Source organism: Orcinus orca, chromosome 1, assembly GCF_937001465.1.
Source record: "Orcinus orca chromosome 1, mOrcOrc1.1, whole genome shotgun sequence".
Lineage (NCBI taxonomy): Eukaryota > Metazoa > Chordata > Mammalia > Artiodactyla > Delphinidae > Orcinus > Orcinus orca.
Window position 1 is genome coordinate 67,882,696 of NC_064559.1, and position 12,040 is coordinate 67,894,735.

The window sequence follows — 12,040 nt, forward strand, 5'->3', positions numbered from 1 at the left end:
AACCTCACCAATCCTATCACTGCTGCATTTATGCCGCTGTACACACGCTTGATTCTCTTTCGGAGACATAGAAATCCATAGGTTTTAAGATTCTTACTGGTCAGGTATATTCTTAGGCGTTTAATATGGGGTGTTGAGTTCACTTCGTTGAGCAAGGAGTAGCTCTTGTCTATTACATATTTGGCTTATGGAATGGTATCTGTGCTAATTTCAATCTCTGGTTTTATGCAGCACCCCAACTCACCTTTCCCCTTAAGCAAGCATAAGTTGGTTTTCTACATCTGAGACCCTGTTCTGTTTTGTAATTCAGTTCCTGTGTAGCCAAGTTTACATTCCGTGTAGTAGTGATATCTTATGATGTCTCTTTTTCTGTGTGACTTATTTCACTTAGAATCATTGTACCTGACTCCACTCATTATGTTGCTATGGGCCTGATGACATAGATTTCATTGCTGAGTGATATTGCATTGTACATAAGTACCACAACTTCTTTATCCATTTTTCACTTTCTGTGATATTGAACTTGTACCGTGAACAGGTTCTTGTAAACAGAGCCGGCCCAAAATTTGGGGTGGCTGTGTCTTTTTGATTTTAATTTCTATATGCTATAGGACCATAAGTGGAAGTGCCCTAGGCTCTGTTGCTTTGTTTTGTAGATGTTTCAGGAGACACCATAAACTTCTCCAGAGTGGCTGTTGGCAATTTACATCCCGCCCATCAGCATAACAAGGCTCCCAGTTCTCCATGGCCTTTCCTGCCTTTCTGGATTTTACACTTTTTTCAGATGGCCCTTTTGACCGGGGGACAGTGAGACTTCATTGTAGTGCAGATGTCTTTTGCAAGCTTGCTTCGTTGGCCAAAAAGTGCGTATGCGTTTTTTCCTGAATATATTCAGGAAAAAACGCATAAGTCCTTTTTGGCCAAGTGCATCATTGTGGACGTTCTGCCTCTTTTCCTATGCTTTACATGCAATTCCAGTCTACCTCCTGAAATCAGTTTCCTGCAATTCTCCCCTGCTTTCAAGTCCTCTTGGCAGTCTTACTTCAATATATTTTTGGACGATAGCTGTCATTTATAACTCTGCAGGTTTGTGAATTACAGTGCCCCTGAGCTCCTTTCTTCAACTCGCTTTCTTGTGAGCTGGCCGCAACACCGCACGATTGCTTCAGGCCCTAGTGTGGTTCCGGCATGGCAAGCTGAACCTTTGGTTAATTCCTCTTCCTGTTGGGAAATGAGAGTTAAATTTACCCGTCCGGACACCTCCAGCTAGTCTCTCATTGGTTCTCCCTATTGCTGTTTATCTTCCGCAGAAATTGCAAACATGGCCAAACAGGAGATTAAAGGCACTGACTCTCCAAGTGGGGAGAGTGTTAGTAAAGCGTCTGGAATGTTGAACCCGAGTACCACGGGACGAAAACTGAGACACATTTGAACACGTTTCCCAATCACACGGTGGATCATACTCTGGGTTCCACATGCATGTTTTAGCTGAAGGAAGAATCCCTTAAACCTGGAGAGTTGAGACCCATGGAATGGATACCATGCAATATGACTTCAAAGGGTCTGCATTTGCTCACCGAACCTCAAAAATCCTATCAATGCTGCGTTTATGCTGCTGTACACACGCTTCATTCTCTTCTGGAGACATATAAATCCATAGATTTTAAGATTCTTACTAGTCAGGTGTATTCTTAGGCGTTTAATATGGCGTGTTGAGTCCACTTCGTTGAGCAAGGTGTAGCTGTTGTCTGTTACATATTTGGCTTATGGAACGGTATCTGTGCTAATTTCAATCTCTGGTTTTATGCAGCTCCCCAACTCACCTTTCCCCTTAAGCAAGCATAAGTTGGTTTTCTACATTTGAGCCACTGTTCTGTTTTGTAATTCGGTTCCTGTGTAGCCAAGGTTACATTCACTGTATTAGTGATATCTTCTGATGTTTCTTTTTCTGTGTGACTTATTTCACTTAGAATCATCATACCTGAATCCACTCATTATGCTGCTACAGGCCTCATGACATAGATTTCATTGCTGAGTGATATTGCATTGTACGTAAGTACCACAACTTCTTTATGCATTTTTCGCTTTCTGCGATATTGAACTTGTACCGTAAATGAGGTTCTTATAAACAGAGCCGTCCCAAACTTTGGGGTGGCTGTGTCTTTTTGATTTTAATTTCCCTAAGCTATAGGACCATAAGTGGAAGTGCCCTAGGCTCTGTTGCTTTGTTTTTTGGATGTTTCAGGAAACACCATACACTTCTCCAGAGTGGCTGTTGGCAATTTACATCCCGCCCATCAGCACAACAAGGCTCCCAGGTCTCCATGGCCTGTCCTGCCTTTCTGGATTTTACACTTTTTTCAGATGGCCCTTTTGACCGGGGGGCAGTGAGACTTCATTGTAGTGCAGATTTCCTTTGCAAGCTTGCTTGGTTGGCCAAAAAGGGCGTATGCGTTTTTTCCTGAATATATTCAGGAAAAAACGCATACGCCCTTTTTGGCCAAGTGCATCATTGTGGACGTTCTGCCTCTTTTCCTAAGCTTTACATGCAATTCCAGTCTACCTCCTGAAATCGGTTTCCTGCAATTCTGCCCCGCTTTCAAGTCCTCTTGGCAGCCTTACTTCAATATATTTTTGGACGATAGCTGTCATTTATAACTCTGCAGGTTTGTGAATTACAGTGACCCTGAGCTCCTTTCTTCAACTCGCTTTCTTGTGAGCTGGCCGCAACACCACAGGATTGCTTCAGGCCCTAGTGTGGTTCTGGCATGGCACGCTGAGCCTTTTGTTAATTCCTCTTCCTGGTGGGAAATGAGAGTTAAATTTGCCCGTCCAGACACCTGCAGCTAGTCTCTCATTGGTTCTCCCTATTCCTGTTCATCTTCCGCAGAAATTGCAAACTGGGCCAAACAGGAGGTTAAAGGCACTGACTCTCCAATTGGGGAGAGTGTTAGTAAAGCATCTGGAATGTTGTACCCGAGTACCAGGGGACGAAGATGAGACACATTTGAACACGTTTCCCGATCACACGATGGATCATACTCTGGGTTCCACATGCATGTTTTAGCTGAAGGAAGAATCCCTTAAACCTGGAGAGTTGAGACCCATGGAATGGGTACCATGCAATATGACTTCAAAGGGTCTGCATTTGCTCACCGAACCTCACCAATCCTATCACTGCTGCGTTTATGCTGCTGTACACACGCTTGATTCTCTTTCGGAGACATATAAATCCATAGGTTTTAAGATTCTTACTAGTCAGGTATATTCTTAGGCGTTTAATATGGGGTGTTGAGTCCACTTCGTTGAGCAAGGAATAGCTCTTGTCTATTACATATTTGGCTTATGGAACCGTATCTGTGCTAATTTCAATCTCTGATTTTATGCAGCACCCCAACTCACCTTTCCCCTTAAGCAAGCATAAGTTGGTTATCTACATTTGAGACCCTGTTCTGTTTTGTAATTCGGTTCCTGTGTAGCCAAGGTTACATTCCCTGTATTAGTGATACCTTCTGATGTTTCTTTTTCTGTGTGACTTATTTCACTTAGAATCATCGTACCTGTATCCACTCATTATGCTGTTACGTGCCTGATGACATAGATTTCATTGCTGAGTGATATTGCATTGTACGTAAGTACCAAAACTTTTTTATCCATTTTTCGCTTTCTGTGATATTGAACTTGTACCATAAACAAGGTTCTTGTAAACAGAACCGTCCCAAACTTTGGGGTGGCTGTGTCTTTTGGATTTTAATTTCCCTAAGCTATAGGACCATAAGTGGAAGTGCCCTAGGCTCTGTTGCTTTGTTTTTTAGATGTTTCAGGAAACACCATACACTTCTCCAGAGTGGCTGTTGGCAATTTACATCCCGCCCATCAGCATAACAAGGCTCCCAGTTCTCCATGGCCTGTCCTGCCTTTCTGTATTTTACACTTTTTTCAGGTGGCCCTTTTTACCGGGGGGCAGTGACACTTCATTGTAGTGCAGATTTCCTTTGCAAGCTTGCTTGGTTGGCCAAAAAGGGCGTATGCGTTTTTTCCTGAATATATTCAGGAAAAAACGCATACGCAGTTTTTGGCGAAGTGCATCATTGTGGACGTTCTGCCTCTTTTCCTATGCTTTACATGCAATTCCAGTCTGCCTCCTGAAATCGGTTTCCTGCAATTCTGCCCCACTTTCAAGTCCTCTTGGCAGCCTTACTTCAATATACTTTTGGACGATAGCTGTCATTTATAACTCTGCAGGTTTGTGAATTACAGTGCCCCTAAGCTCCTTTCTTCAACTCGCTTTCTTGTAAGCTGGCCGCAACACCGCAGGATTGCTTCAGGCCCTAGTGTGGTTCCGTCATGGCACGCTGAGCCTTTGGTTAATTCCTCTTCCTGGTGGGAAATGAGAGTTAAATTTGCCCGTCCAGACACCTCCAGCTAGTCTCTCATTGGTTCTCCCTATTCCTGTTCATCTTCCGCAGAAATTGCAAACTGGGCCAAACAGGAGGTTAAAGGCACTGACTCTCCAAGTGGGGAGAGTGTTAGTAAAGCGTCTTGCATGTTGCACCCGAGTACCAGGGGACGAAAACTGAGACACATTTGAACACGTTTCCCGATCACATGGTGGATCATACTCTGGGATCCAAATGCATGTTTTAGCTGAAGGAAGAATCCCTTAAACCTGGAGAGTTGAGACCCATGGAATGGGTACCATGCAATATGACTTCAAAGGGTCTGCATTTGCTCACCGAACCTCACCAATCCTATCACTGCTGCGTTTATGCCGCTGTAAAAACACTTGGTTCTGTTTCGGAGACATATAAATCCATAGGTTTTAAGATTCTTACTAGTCAGGTATCTTCTTAGGCGTTGAATATGCTGTGTAGAGTCCACTTCGTTGAGCAAGGAGTACCTCTGGTCTATTACATATTTGGCTTATGGAACGGTATCTGTGCCTATTTTAATCTCTGGTTTCATGCAGAACCCCAACTCACCATTCCCCTTAATCAAGCATAAGTTGGTTTTCTACATTTGAGACCCTGTTCTGTTTTGTAATTCAGTTCCTGGGTAGCCAAGTTTACATTCCGTGTAGTAGTGATATCTTATGATGTTTCTTTTTCTGTGTGACTTATTTCACTTAGAATCATCGAACCTGAATCCACTCATTATGCTGCTACGAGCCTGATGACATAGATTTCATTGCTGAGTGATATTGCATTGTACGTAAGTACCACAAATTCTTTATCCATTTTTCGCTTCCTGTGATATTGAACTTGTACTGTAAACAAGGTTCTTGTAAACAGAACCTTCACAAACTTTGGGGTGGCTGTGTCTTTTTGATTTTAATTTCCCTAAGCTTTAGGACCATAAGTGGAAGTGCCCTAGGCTCTGTTGCTTTGTTTTTTAGATGTTTCAGGAAACACCATACACTTCTCCTGAGTGGCTGTTGGCAATTTACATCCAGCCCATCAGCATAACAAGGCTCCCAGTTCTCCATGGCCTGTCCTGCCTTTCTGGATTTTACACTTTTTTCAGATGGCCCTTTTGACTGGGGTGAAGTGAGACTTCATTTTAGTGCAGATATCCTTTGCAAGCTTGCGTGGTTGGCCAAAAAGGGCGTATGCGTTTTTTCCTGAACATATTCAGGAAAAAACGCATACGCCCTTTTTGGCCAAGTGCATCATTGTGGACGTTCTGCCTCTTTTCCTATGCTTTACATGCAATTCCAGTCTACCTCCTGAAATCAGTTTCCTGCAATTCTACCCCGCTTTCAACTCCTCTTGGCAGCCTTACTTCAATATATTTTTGGACGATAGCTGTGATTTATAACTCTGCAGGTTTGGGAATTACAGTGCCCCTGAGCTCATTTCTTCAACTCGCTTTCTTGTTATCTGGCCGCAACACCGCAGGATTGCTTCAGGCACTAGTGTTGTTCTGGAATGGCACGCTGAGCCTGTGGTTAATTCTTCTTCCTGGTGGGAAATGAGAGTTAAATTTGCCCGTCCAGACACCTCCAGCTAGTCTCTCATTGGTTCTCCCTATTCCTGTTCATCTTCCGCAGAAATTGCAAACTGGGCCAAACAGGAGGTTAAAGGCACTGACTCTCCAAGTGGGGAGAGTGTTAGTAAAGCGTCTGGAATGTTGCACCCGAGTACCAGGAGACGAAAACTGAGACACATTTGAACACGTTTCCCGATCACACGGTGGATCATACTCTGGGTTCCACATGCATGTTTTAGCTGAAGGAAGAATCCCTTAAACCTGGAGAGTTGAGACCCATGGAATGGGGACCATGCAATATGTCTTCAAAGGGTCTGCATTTGCTCACCGAACCTCACCAATCCTATCATTGCTGCATTTATGCCGCTGTACACACGCTTGATTCTCTTTCGGAGACATATAAATCCATAGGTTTTAAGATTCTTACTAGTCAGGTATATTCTTAGGCGTTTAGTATGGCCGCTTGAGTCCAGTTCGTTCAGCAAGGAGTAGCTCTTGTCTATTACACATTTGGCTTATGGAACGGTATCTGTGCTAATTTCAATCTCTGGTTTTATGCAGCACCCCAGCTCAACTTTCCCCTTAAGCAAGCATAAGTTGGTTTTCTACATTTGAGACCCTGTTCTGTTTTGTAATTCAGTTCCTGTGTAGCCAAGTTTACGTGTCGTGTATTAGTGATATCTTATGATATTTCTTTTTCTGTGTGACTTATTTCACTTAGAATCATCGTACCTGAATCCACTCATTATGCTGCTATGGGCCTGATGACATAGATTTCATTGCTGACTGATTTGCATTGTACGTAAATACCACAACCTCTTTATCCATTTTTCGCTTTCTGTGATATTGAACTTGTACCGTAACCGAGGTTCTTGTAAACAGAGCCATCCCAAACTTTGGGGTGCCTGTGTCTATTTGATTTTAATTTCCCTAAGCTATAGGACCATAAGTGGAAGTGCCCTAGGCTCTCTTGCTTTGTTTCTTAGATGTTTCAGGAAACACCATACACTTCTCCAGAGTGGCTGTTGGCAATTTACATCCCGCCCGTCAGCATAACAAGGTTCCCAGTTCTCCATGGCCTTTCCTGCCTTTCTGGATTTTACACTTTTCTCAGATGGCCCTTTTGACCGGGGGAAGTGAGACTTCATTGTAGTGCAGATTTCCTTTGCAAGCTTGCTTGGTTGGCCAAAAAGGGCGTATGCGTATTTTCCTGAAAATATTCAGGAAAAAACGCATACGCCCTTTTTGACCAAGTGCATCATTGTGGTCGTTCTGCCTCTTTTCCTATGTTTTACATGCAATTCCTGTCTACCTCCTGCAAACGGTTTCCTGCAATTCTGCCCCGCTTTCAAGTCCTCTTGGCAGCCTTACTTCAATATATTTTTGGATGATAGCTGTCATTTGTAACTCTGCAGGTTTGTGAATTAGAGTGCCCCTGAGCTCCTTTCTTCAACTCGCTTTCTTGTGAGCTGGCCGGAACACTGCAGGATTGCTTCAGACCCTAGTGTGGTTCCAGCATGGCACACTGAGCCTTTGGTTATTTCCTCTTCCTGGTGGGAAATGAGAGTTAAATTTGCCCGTCCAGACACCTCCAGCTAGTCTCTCTTTGGTTCTCCCTATTCCTGTTCATCTTACGCAGAAATTGCAAACTGGGCCAAACAGGAGGTTAAAGGCACTGACTCTCCAAGTGGGGAGAGTGTTAGTAAAGCATCTGGAATGTTGCACCCGAGTACCAGAGGACGAAAACTGAGACACATTTGAACACATTTCCCGATCACACGGTGGATCATACTCTGGGTTCCACATGCATGTTTTAGCTGAAGGAAGAATCCCTTAAACCTGGAGAGTTGAGACCCATGGAATGGGTACCATGCAATATGACTTCAAAGGGTCTGCATTTGCTCACCGAACCTCACCAATCCTATCACTGCTGCGTTTATGCCACTGTACACACGCTTGATTCTCTTTCGGAGACATATCAATCCATAGGTTGTAAGATTCTTACTAGTCAGGTATATTCTTAGGCGTTTAATATGGGGTGTTGAGTCCACTTCGTTGAGCAAGGAGTAGCTCTTGTCTATTACATATTTGGCTTATGGAGCGGTATCTGTGCTAATTTCAATCTCTGGTTGTATGCAGCACCCCAACTCACCTTTCCTCTTAAGCAAGCATAAGTTGGTTTTCTACATTTGAGACCCTATTCTGTTTTGTAATTCAGTTCCTGTGTAGCCAAGTTTACATTCCGTGTAGTAGTGATATCTTATGATGTTTCTTTTTCTGTGTGACTTATTTCACTTAGAATCATCGTACCTGAATCCACTCATTATGCTGCTACGGGCCTGATGACATAGATTTCATTGCTGAGTGATATTGCATTGTACGTAAGTACCACAACTTTTTTATTCATTTTTTGCTCTCTGTGATATTGAACTTGTACCGTAAACGAGGTTCTTGTAAACAGAGCCGTCCAAAACTTTGGGGTGGCTGTGTCTTTTTGATTTTAATTTCCCTAAGCTATAGGACCATAAGTGGAAGTGCCCTACGCTCTGTTGTTTTGTTTTTTAGATATTTCAGGAAACACTATACACTTCTCCAGAGTGGCTGTTGGCAATTTACATCCCGCCCATCAGCATAACAAGGCTCCCAGTTCTCCATGGCCTGTCCTGCCTTTCTGGATTTTACACTTTTTTCAGATGGCCCTTTTGACCAGGGGGCAGTGAGACTTCATTGTAGTGCAGATTTCCTTTGCAAGCTTGCTTGGTTGGCCAAAAAGGGTGTATGCTTTTTTCCCTGAATATATTCAGGAAAAAACACATATGCCCTTTTTGGCCAAGTGCATCATTGTGGACGTTCTGCCTCTTTTCCTATGCTTTACATGCAATTCCAGTCTACCTCCTGAAATCGGTTTCCTGCAATTCTGCCCCGTTTTCAAGTCCTCTTGGCAGCCTTACTTCAATATATTTTTGGACGATAGCTGTCATTTATAACTCTGCAGTTTTGTGAATGACAGTGCCCCTGAGCTCCTTTCTTCAACTCGCTTTCTGTGAGCTGGCCGCAACACCACAGGATTGCTTCAGGCCCTAGTGTGGTTCCGGCATGGCACGCTGAGCCTTTGGTTAATTCCACTTCCTGTTGGGAAATGAGAGTTAAATTTGCCCGTCCAGACACCTCCAGCTAGTCTCTCATTGGTTCTCCCTATTCCTGTTCATTTTCCGCAGAAATTGCAAACTGGGCCAAACAGGAGGTTAAAGGCACTGACTCTCCAAGTGGGGAGAGTGTTAGTAAAGCGTCTGGAATGTTGCACCTGAGTACCAGGGGGCGAAAACTGAGACACATTTTAACACGTTTCCCAATCATACGGTGGATCATACTCTGGGTTCCACATGCATGTTTTACCTGAAGGAAGAATCCCTTAAACCTGGAGAGTTGAGACCCATGGAATGGGTACCATGCAATATGACTTCAATGGGTCTGCATTTGCTCACCGAACCTCACCAATCCTATCACTGCTGCGTTTATGCCGCTGTACACACGCTTGATTCTCTTTCGGAGACATATAAATCCATAGGTTGTAAGATTCTTACTAGTCAGGTATATTCTTAGGCGTTTAATATGGGGTGTTGAGTCCACTTCGTTGAGCAAGGAGTAGCTCTTGTCTATTACATATTTGGCTTATGGAACGGTATCTGTGCTAATTTCAATCTCTGGTTTTATGCAGCACCCCAACTCACCTTTCCCCTTAAGCAAGCATACGTTGGTTCTCGACATTTGAGACCCTGTTCTGTTTTGTAATTCAGTTCCTGTGTAACCAAGTTTACATTCCGTGTAGTAGTGATATCTTGTGATGTTTCTTTTTCTGTGTGACTTATTTCACTTAGAATCATTGTAACTGAATCCACTGATTATGCTGCTACGGGCCTGATGACATAAATTTCATTGCTGAGTCATATTGCTTTGTACGTAAGTACCACAACGTCTTTATCCATTTTTCGCTTTCTGTGATATTGAACTTGTACCGTAAATGAGGTTCTTGTAAACAGAGCTGTCCCAAACTTTGGGGTGGCTGTGTCTTTTTGATTTTAATTTCCCTAAGCTATAGGACCATAAGTGGAAGTGCCGTAGGCTCTGTTGCTTGGTTTTTTAGATGTTTCAGGAAACACCATACACTTCTCCAGAGTGGCTGTTGGCAATTTACAGCCCGCCCATCAGCATAACAAGGCTCCCAGTTCTCCATGGCCTGTCCTGCCTTTCTGGATTTTACACTTTTTTCAGATGACCCTTTTGACCGGGGGGCAGTGAGACTTCATTGTAGTGCACATTTCCTTTGCAAGCTTGCTTGGTTGGCCAAAAAGTGCGTATGCGTTTTTTCCTGAATATATTCAGGAAGAAACGCATATGCCCTTTTTGGCCAAGTGCATCATTGTGGACGTTCTGCCTCTTTTCCTATGCTTTACATGCAATTCCAGTCTACCTCCTGAAATCGGTTTCCTGCAATTCTGCCCCGATTTCAAGTCCTCTTGGCAGGCTTACATCAACATATATTTGGACGATAGCTGTTATTTATAACTCTGCAGGTTTGTGAATTACAGTGCCCCTGAGCTCCTTTCTTCAACTCGCTTTCTTGTGAGCTGGCCGCAACACCGCAAGATTGCTTCAGGCCCTAGGGTCGTTCCGGCACGGCACGCTGAGCCTTTGGTTAATTCCTCTTCCTGGTGGGAAATGAGAGTTAAATTTGCCCGTCCAGACACCTCCAGCTAGTCTCTCATTGGTTCTCCCTATTCCTGTTCATTTTCCGCAGAAATTACAAACTGGACCAAACAGGAGGTTAAAGGCACTGACTCTCCAAGTGGGGAGAGTGTTAGTAAAGCGTCTGGAATGTTGCACCCGAGTACCAGGGGACGAAAACTGAGACACATTTGAACACGTTTCCCGATTCCACGGTGGATCATACTCTGGGTTCCACATGCATGTTTTAGCTGAAGGAAGAATCCCTTAAACCTGGAGAGTTGAGACCCATGGAATGGGTACCATGCAATATGACTTCAAAGGGTCTGCATTTGCTCACCGAACCTCACCAATCCTATCACTGCTGCGTTTATGCCACTGTACACACGCTTGATTCTCTTTCGGAGACATATCAATCCATAGGTTGTAAGATTCTTACTAGTCAGGTATATTCTTAGGCGTTTAATATGGGGTGTTGAGTCCACTTCGTTGAGCAAGGAGTAGCTCTTGTCTATTACATATTTGGCTTATGGAGCGGTATCTGTGCTAATTTCAATCTCTGGTTGTATGCAGCACCCCAACTCACCTTTCCTCTTAAGCAAGCATAAGTTGGTTTTCTACATTTGAGACCCTATTCTGTTTTGTAATTCAGTTCCTGTGTAGCCAAGTTTACATTCCGTGTAGTAGTGATATCTTATGATGTTTCTTTTTCTGTGTGACTTATTTCACTTAGAATCATCGTACCTGAATCCACTCATTATGCTGCTACGGGCCTGATGACATAGATTTCATTGCTGAGTGATATTGCATTGTACGTAAGTACCACAACTTTTTTATTCATTTTTTGCTCTCTGTGATATTGAACTTGTACCGTAAATGAGGTTCTTGTAAACAGAGCCGTCCAAAACTTTGGGGTGGCTGTGTCTTTTTGATTTTAATTTCCCTAAGCTATAGGACCATAAGTGGAAGTGCCCTACGCTCTGTTGTTTTGTTTTTTAGATATTTCAGGAAACACTATACACTTCTCCAGAGTGGCTGTTGGCAATTTACATCCCGCCCATCAGCATAACAAGGCTCCCAGTTCTCCATGGCCTGTCCTGCCTTTCTGGATTTTACACTTTTTTCAGATGGCCCTTTTGACCAGGGGGCAGTGAGACTTCATTGTAGTGCAGATTTCCTTTGCAAGCTTGCTTGGTTGGCCAAAAAGTGGGTATGCTTTTTTCCCTGAATATATTCAGGAAAAAACACATATGCCCTTTTTGGCCAAGTGCATCATTGTGGACGTTCTGCCTCTTTTCCTATGCTTTACATGCAATTCCAGTCTACC